Source organism: Sinocyclocheilus rhinocerous, unplaced genomic scaffold, assembly GCF_001515625.1.
Source record: "Sinocyclocheilus rhinocerous isolate Xijiao unplaced genomic scaffold, SAMN03320098_v1.1 scaffold2816, whole genome shotgun sequence".
Taxonomy (NCBI): Eukaryota; Metazoa; Chordata; class Actinopteri; order Cypriniformes; family Cyprinidae; genus Sinocyclocheilus; species Sinocyclocheilus rhinocerous.
The window spans coordinates 120,854-129,406 of NW_015636182.1; positions in this window are offsets into that span (position 1 = coordinate 120,854).

The window sequence follows — 8,553 nt, forward strand, 5'->3', positions numbered from 1 at the left end:
TATATATATATATAGGCCTATATATTCCGTCAAATGTTGTTATTTGACAGAATGGTTATTGTTCCAACATAAACCTCACTTTCTGTAGTTCCAAAAACCCCTCACAAACGGTCTACAAACATCTTGAGCTAATCAATAAAAAGAACCGACTCAATAAAACGATTCGCTCGCGAGTCGGACTCGATTTTAAAAAATGTAGAGAGAATCATTCAAAAGAACCGACTCAATAGAACGATTCGCTCGCGAGTCGGACTCGATTTTACAAATGTATTTCCTAAACAAAGCTTAAATGAAAGGTTGTAATTCTGTACATGTTACATTATGTTATTCTGCATCTGCATCTTGTGATTGTCATTCCACACATGCTATCTGTAGATTTGGTCAGATCCATCTGTGAGGGTGTGATAGTTTAGGTGTGTCTTTTCTCAGAATTGATCTGAAGTTCAACCGTGTTCACTTTATCATGCAGCATCTCCTCACTTTGTGACTACATGATACAGAGAATCAGTTTTTGACCAGTTGTCCCCTAACTCCACCTATTATGCACACACAAACATTTTTTTAAAACAGCAGTCCCATCTGTGGACATTTTCGCATGCTCTTGAGACTAAAGTTCAGGGATGAATGAAAGAAGTAGCCTATAGGATACTTTTAAAAAAGAGTACTTATTTAGGAAATAATATACTTTAAAAGAATAGACTTATTTGCAAACTGAATTAACTGCATGTTATTTACAATTAAATGAAAAAATTGATTATATAGCTTAAATTGTTATTATGCAATTAGTTGAACTTAAGAGTGATTTTTTTTTAAAGTAGACTATATGTAATTTAGTCATTTAGTCTATATGTGTTAGTCAACACATCAAAATAAGTGTACTTCTTTAAAGCACAACAAGATTAACGACACTTTAAAAGTGCACTCAAACATCCATGAAAGTGAACTCTCTTTAAGTAGGCCTATACTTAAGTGACATTTTATTTTATTTATATTATATTATCCTGAAGTACAGTTTATTCAAAATATACTTTTAAGGTTTGAACTACACTTTAAGTGCACATTCAGTACAATTAAAGCCACTTCTTTTTCACAAAAGAAGGCAGAAATGATTAGTAGCAGGGCCTGATGCATGCTTCTCTACCCCAGTGACATATCAAATTATCAACAACTTTACAATATTTGTTAAATAACATTGTTGGATTTTGAGCCGTCACATCTACACACATGAGCTTCATTCATTCCTATCACAACCCATGTGAGCAGATCATATGATTCAGCCACTGCCTGAGAGAGAAAACATAAACCAAAGCATGGCATTTGAACACTGAGACACAGTGTATCAAACCAGTTTCACAGACTTCCTCCAAAACAGAACAAACTCATGTGTGAGCTGTGTATAGCTGGATGTATATGGTTTCTGTATACATACAGCACTTCTGTGTTTGAATAGACTCATTCAATAATTTATCATGAGGCTCTGTAGCTTTCTATCACAAAATGTCTGCGTCTGAGATGGTTTCACATGATTATAATAATAACTTTAGTCTCAGACACACTCTCTTTTTTCACAATTACTTCTGAAGTGTCATCATTAACATGGAAAGTGCAAAGTGCAGTTATCAAAATTTTTGAAGTTGGGGGAGAAATCATTTTTGATGCTGACTGTTTCAGTTGGAAATTCGCAGTATAGTTAAATAAATGTTTCACTCTTGATTACTGATGATCTGGGATTAATTTCACAACTTAAAAGTAAAAAAAAAAATGTAGTGTGTATGTAAATCTTTGAGTATCTCTTAACTGTTTTCCCTTGTGAAAAATATGCATACTTTAAAGGGGTCATAGGATGCCCATTTTCCACAAGTTGATATGATTCTTTAGGGTCTTAATGAAAAGTCTGTAACATAGTTTGGTTAAAATTTCTCAATGGTAGTGTAAAAAACATGTTTTTACCCTGTCCAGGCATCTGAGATCGGCTCGATTTGAGAAAGGGGAAAACATTTAACGCGATTTAAAAAAAAACAGGATTTGTATCATTATAGGGTGGTTGTGTACACACACTGCCAACACACATTTCAGTTCAAACAACTTGTAAAAGTGCATGTAGCATCCTATGTAACGCAGTCTCAGTTGAATGGCCACTCCTGAAACTTGACTGATTAGCGTCCAGTTTGTTACTCTGTGAAAGAAACAATGATACCTGGTTGAAAACAACTCTTTCGAGTGTATTTGCTATGAAAGGAAGGAGAGAGCTAGGTCTGTAGCTATCTGTAAGTGAAGTGTTTAATGTAGGGTTTTTTTTTTAATTTAAACATTTAAACATAATTAAAATAAAGTTGTGATGTGTGAAGAAAAAAAAGGTTAATATCACTTGTGAACAAAATAATTTATTGTCACTTCAAATCAAGCTGTAATTGTTAAATTATGAAAAATATGTGAAAATATGATAGAATTTTGTGTATGTAGGATATATTAAATGCTGTGAAATTACCCTTAGCAAGAAAAAGGAATCAGATAAACATGTTGCAAATGTTATTTCCACCACAGCGCATACACAAAACATTACTTAGGATGTTGTGAAAATGATATTCAGGACTTTCAGAAAACAAAATGGACTGAATTCTGTTGGACGTTGTTAATGGACAAATTAAGTTAGTATGAAAAGTGAGTTTTAGGAGACTTTATATTCAATCCGCAGGGCTAAACGTGTTCTTGGTTGAAGAAACACCCTGTTAATCGACGTATGCAAGTTACCCAATGGTGTAAGTTAGCGACTGTTATTAAAACACCCACTAAATAAGCCTAAATAAAACAAATCTCTCATAGATAATTATATTTTCCAGGATCTTCTGATTTATTATGTCACAGGCAGTGCTTGATCATCGTGGTTTGGGCATTACTAATCGGAAACTACATTTAAAAAAAATATCTTTGGTTTTTAAAGATCAACTTTTGGGGAATTTTCCTAGATGGATAGAAGTGACTAAATGTTCAAACTGCATATTTTTGATATTCCCATGCTCATTTCTGTTCAGGCCTGATAATGTATGTATCCTAAAATATAATTTAATAATACACACCAGTGACAAGTTTGGTTTTGGTAAAATTTTTAATGCTTTTTAAGATTTTTTTTAACACAGTAAAACAGTATTATTGTGATATATTATTACAATTTCAAATAACTGTTTCATATTTTAATATGCTTTAAAGTGTAATTTATTCCTGTGATGTCAAAGTTTAATTTTCTGCTGTTTTTTTTTCTGTGATGCTTTTATTTAGATTTTTTCTTGTTTTGTATCAATGTAAAATGTCTTTACTGTCACTTTTGATCAATTTAATCAATCTCTACTGAATAAAAGTATTCATTTCTTTACAAAAAATAAATAAATCTTACTGACCACATACTTTTGAACGAGTGTAAATTGTAAAAAAAAAAAAAAAAAAAAAAACAGTTGATTTAATATTTTACATTAATGACACAAATGCACATTGTTCTTAAGGAGGCTTCTTCCCCATCTTACCCTACCTTATGAAAACATTACCAAAGTTGTGTTAGAGAGTTGTTTATTAACCTGTCAGGTGTCATTTCATTCTTCAGACTGTAGAGGGCAGTTTTGCAAGGAAATACTATAAACTGGAACAAGGAATACATGTTTTGTACATTACATGCAAAATTTAAATAGATCAATTGTTATAATAACTTGGTGTGAACAGATTTAGCACAGTTTCGGGTTGTGTTTTGTTCTTTTGTTGGCAGTGTCAGGTAAAGTGATTGACAGATTTATGTTTGTATCTTATCAGAGATCACTGATGCAAAGCAAAAGCTTCTATGTAGATTAAAAACGAGGGCTGTGCCCCTCTCACAATTTAAGTTTCCTAAAGCCCTCCATTTCAGTTACAGTAAAAAGATGAACCTGTCATGAGATGAATTGTGCGTATGCATGTGAAGGAGTGCTAGTGTGTAACTTGTGTGTCTGACAAGTTTCATTTTCAGAAGAGCCTTTGCTTAGCACAAAAACGTATATCGCGCTATTGACACAAGAGAAGAAAGCTCAAACATAAACCGCAAGGCACCTAACATATTATGGTCATCAGATTTTTTTAACATTATTATGAAAATATTAGTTAATATGTGGTAGGTGTCAGACGAGTGGTTTGTTCTCTTAATAAAATGACTGGGCTGCTGATTCATGCTGCTGACAGTGTGTCTCTGTCTGCCAAATTTATACTTAGACCGTTCAGAAAAACGACTTGCTTGACAACTAATTCTGTCACCTCAGGCCAATTCATGACCTTCCTTTACAAAGACAGGCCAGACAAATGGGTTGTATAACACAGAATATAAAGACTCCTGAACAATACTACAGCTAAATATTTATTAAAGCTATTTATTTGTTGACAAGTGTAACATGATTTGAAAGCATATAAATACAGCTGGCTTTAGTATTCATTCGTTGTTTAAAAGAAATAGTTAATGCATGTTTTGCTAAATAAAGATTGTCCATTTACACATAAAGTCAGTCCATTTATTCTCCGAATGAATGTTTATAAAGAACAATGTTATCATGGAAAAGATTTTTTTTTCACCAGTAGGATGAAATAAATGGGAGCCGGGGTCAGACCGCAGCCGAGCAGCCGCATTAAAAAAAATCTTAACAACCCCAAACTTTTAAATGATAGTGCAATAGCCTAAATGTGAATCAAAACATATTTTTATGTCATGCATTAATGACATTTATAAATACTTCCAGGTTAACTTCTCAAAAATCTTTGCTTCACATGTACATATCTTACATACTTCAAGTGCAAGAATAAAATCATTATAAAGTCACTGTATTTATCTGTAAACGTGTTCTTTAAAAAGTAGTTTGGGATTCCAATGACATGCAAGGCAAATATATATTTTTTAGTCATTTAGGGTTTTTTTTTTTTTTTTTTCAATTTTTAACTTTTGATATTTGCTGTCATCACACACATATGCATACGCATACGCATAAAATTCGAATATTCTCTAAGTGGTTCACGACAGTATCATGATGCGAGCGTGTGGCGGCGCCGGCGCTGACCCAGATCCGGCATGATGACGTCATTACGCCGGATCTGGGTCAGCGCCGCCACACGCTCGCGTCATGGTACTGTCGTGAACGCGCATCCACAAGTGACGCAGTAGAGACGAAAATGTGGAATAAAGTCGTTATTTTTGTTTTCTTTGCGCAAAAAAAGTATTCTCGTAGCTTCGTAACTTTACAGTTGAACCACTGATGTCACACGGACTACTTTGTCGATCATCTTGGTACTTTTCTGGACCTTGAACGTGGTAGTTACCTTGCTGTCTATGGGAGGGTCAGAGAGCCCTCAGATTTCATCAAAAATATCTTAAATTGTGTTCCGAAGATGAACGAAGCTCTTACGGGTTTCGAACAACACTAGGGTGAGTAATTAATGACAGAATTTTCATTTTTGGGTGAACTAACCCTTTAAGGTTCTACAACATGTTTTTTTGTTTTTTTATCACAGGAACTAACAAACCTAATGTTTTCATAAATGTAAGACCACATGGTTGGATATTTAACATCTTCTCAGGTTTGTTTTGTAACATAAGAATGAGAAAACTGGGGTCAGTCACTCTTTACAGCTCTCAGTGATGTGAAAACGAGAAGGGTTTAACCTCTCCGTCCAGTAGACATCGAAAATAAACCACTGACACAAAGTCCTCTAGATCGTGAAGAACTCAACACTTGTCTTAGTCAAGACTCAAGAGTCCCTCTTTCAGTACACGTCTATGGGTTTTTCACTTTAGCGAGCACCATTAGGAAGAAAACACACAAAACACCTTTATAATTCTTAATTTCTCGTTATCTTTGACAACAGCAATATTGAAGGAATTGATGTTTCTGCGTGCAAACTTGTTTAACAGTTTGTGTGAATATGGTACTTGTGCATGACAAACACCAACAATATACAGCAGTGACTGACTCTCCAAAGAGAGACGTGAATAACAACCCCACATCAGAGGTTTTCTTTGAGAAAAACAAGTCATTGAGAAAGACAGACCTATTCAGGTCAATCAGGTCAGTGAACGCCACTTTAATCCTAAATGGCTTTTAGATGCACGTTTTTGTCATTTGTCTCTGGAATCCTGACATAATTCGCACTAAGCCTCAAAATCCTTGTAATGTACAGCAAAGTTACCATTAAAAAAAAAAAAATACAAAAAAAATAATAATAATAATTAAAGGAATAGTTCACCCAAAAATGAAAAATGTGTCCTTATTTACTCCCCTCAAACCTGTAATGGTTTCTTTCTGCTGTTGAACACGAAAGAAGATATTTTAAAGAATATTGGTAACCAAACAGTTGTTGGTCCCCACTGACTTCCACAGAATGAAAAAAAAAAAAAAATGGAAGTCAATGGGGACCAGAAAACGTTTGGTTACCAGCATTCTTCAAAATATCTTCTTTTGTGTTCAGCAGAAAAAAGAAATTCATACAGGTTTAGAACAACTTGAGGGGAGTAAATAAGGACAAAATTTTCATTTTTTGATAAACTCTCCCTATAAAGGTTGGTTCTTATCCTCATGTTGTTCCAAACCTGTAAGACTTTCTTCTTATGGACGCAAAAGGGTGAATTTTGTAAATATATTGATTATTTTCAATATATTGACAGCGAATGAAAAAGCATCACAGAAGAATCATTAAACTGGCCCATTCGACTCATATACTATACTCTATTATTAGACTGAAATGACTTAAAGAGGTGGTTCATTGCGATTTCACTTTTTTAACGTTAGTTAGTGTGTAATGTTGCTGTTTGAGCATAAACAATATCTGCAAAGTTACGAAGCTGAAAGTTCAATGCAAACGGAGATATCGTCTTTTAAAATTCTGTCAGTTTAATGCCTACAAAAACGGCTGGTAGGGACTACAACAAGTTACTTCCCGGGTTCGTGAATTATCTAGCTCACGTTCAACAAAAATTTAATCTTACTTGTTTTGGATTTGTGTGGTGCTGATGAGGTTTTCCTCGTATCTCTGGCGAGCCGCATTTCCACCGAAACCCAAAAATGTTGAGACGTAAACGCGGTACACGTGTTCTGTTCTGTGAGCGTCACAGCCCAGGTTAAACTCCGCCAGCAAATTCTTGGCTATCTCCTCCTGGTAGCACACAGCGAAACACAGACAGAAATATAAGACAGCTGTGGGAAACAGATGTTAACAGAGGTTCCTTCTGGGCAACCACTGAAGCATCTTCTAAAAATACAGATCTACTCTGAAGAGCGCTCAAATTGCATGTTTCTTTAAACACAGAGGCAGCAAAGCAAGTGACGTGAGAAGCAGCATCATCTTTGTACAATGAGATTTAAAGGAATGTAGGGGGTTCAGAACAAGTTGAGCTCTATCAAATGCATCTGTGGCATGTTGTTGATTACCATAGAAAATTAGTGACTCATCCCTCAGTAACAATTTACATTTAGAACAATGCACTTACAATGGAAGTCTATGGGGCAACACAATCTGGAGGGTTAAAAAAAAATTGCAGCTTGTATTTTTCCGTAAGCATTTTTTTTTTAAAGTAGTAAACTGTAATTTAACAGGCAGTGAAACTTCTGGTTATGAATGGTTATTTTGTTTTTACAAAATGAGAGATGAGAATTCTGTTCAGTGGTAATCGACAGCACAGGTGCGGCTCATTGAGCTCAACATGTGTTGATTGAGAACATCCCTTTAACAGCTCTCCAGCTCTAATACAGATGTAGAAAAATACTGCATCTGTACATGAAACATGAAAACACTGAACACTTCATTCTGATTGTGTTTGATTCCAGTGGCATCCTGTTATGTCAGATTAGAGGGCATCAGGATTTGTGCAAAGGAGTTTTCCTCTAAAACAATTAAACATACAGAATTAAGTCAAATATTATATTCAGAAAAATACAAACAAACCGTGCTTGCACACACACCAAATTCATGGACTGCTAATATTAGATTATGAAACTCTCCCCAAATTACTGGGATTCAATTAAATGATCAAAATATTGTTTAAAGGGGCCATATCAGTAATAGTAGATAAAAGTAAAAGTAGATAAACAGGATTATCTGATTTACATATAGAAGCCTTAAAGGTACAGCAGGAAAAACAGCCTGTATGATTAATTCTAAGGGTCAGAGAGGGAAGAAATGGTCATATGAAGAAAAAAAAAACCTATCTCATAAGAAAACATAACTATCTTAAGTTTTAGTGAATTGGGGGAGAATTCATATGAAGCAGTATGATTTTTTTTTCCACACAAAAAGATGAGATTTTTAGGGAAAAAAAACCCTAAGCATGAAGGTGCACCACTACACCTAACCCTCAGTGGCACGCAAACAGATTGTACAAATTAGTCCAAATGAGACTGTACGAATTAGTCTGAATCTATACGAATTAGTCCGAATGAGACTGTACGAATTAGTCTGAATGAGTCTGTACGAATTAGTCTGAATGAGTCTGTACGAATTAGTCTGAATGAGTCTGTACGAATTAGTCTGAATGAGACTGTACGAATTAGTCTGAAT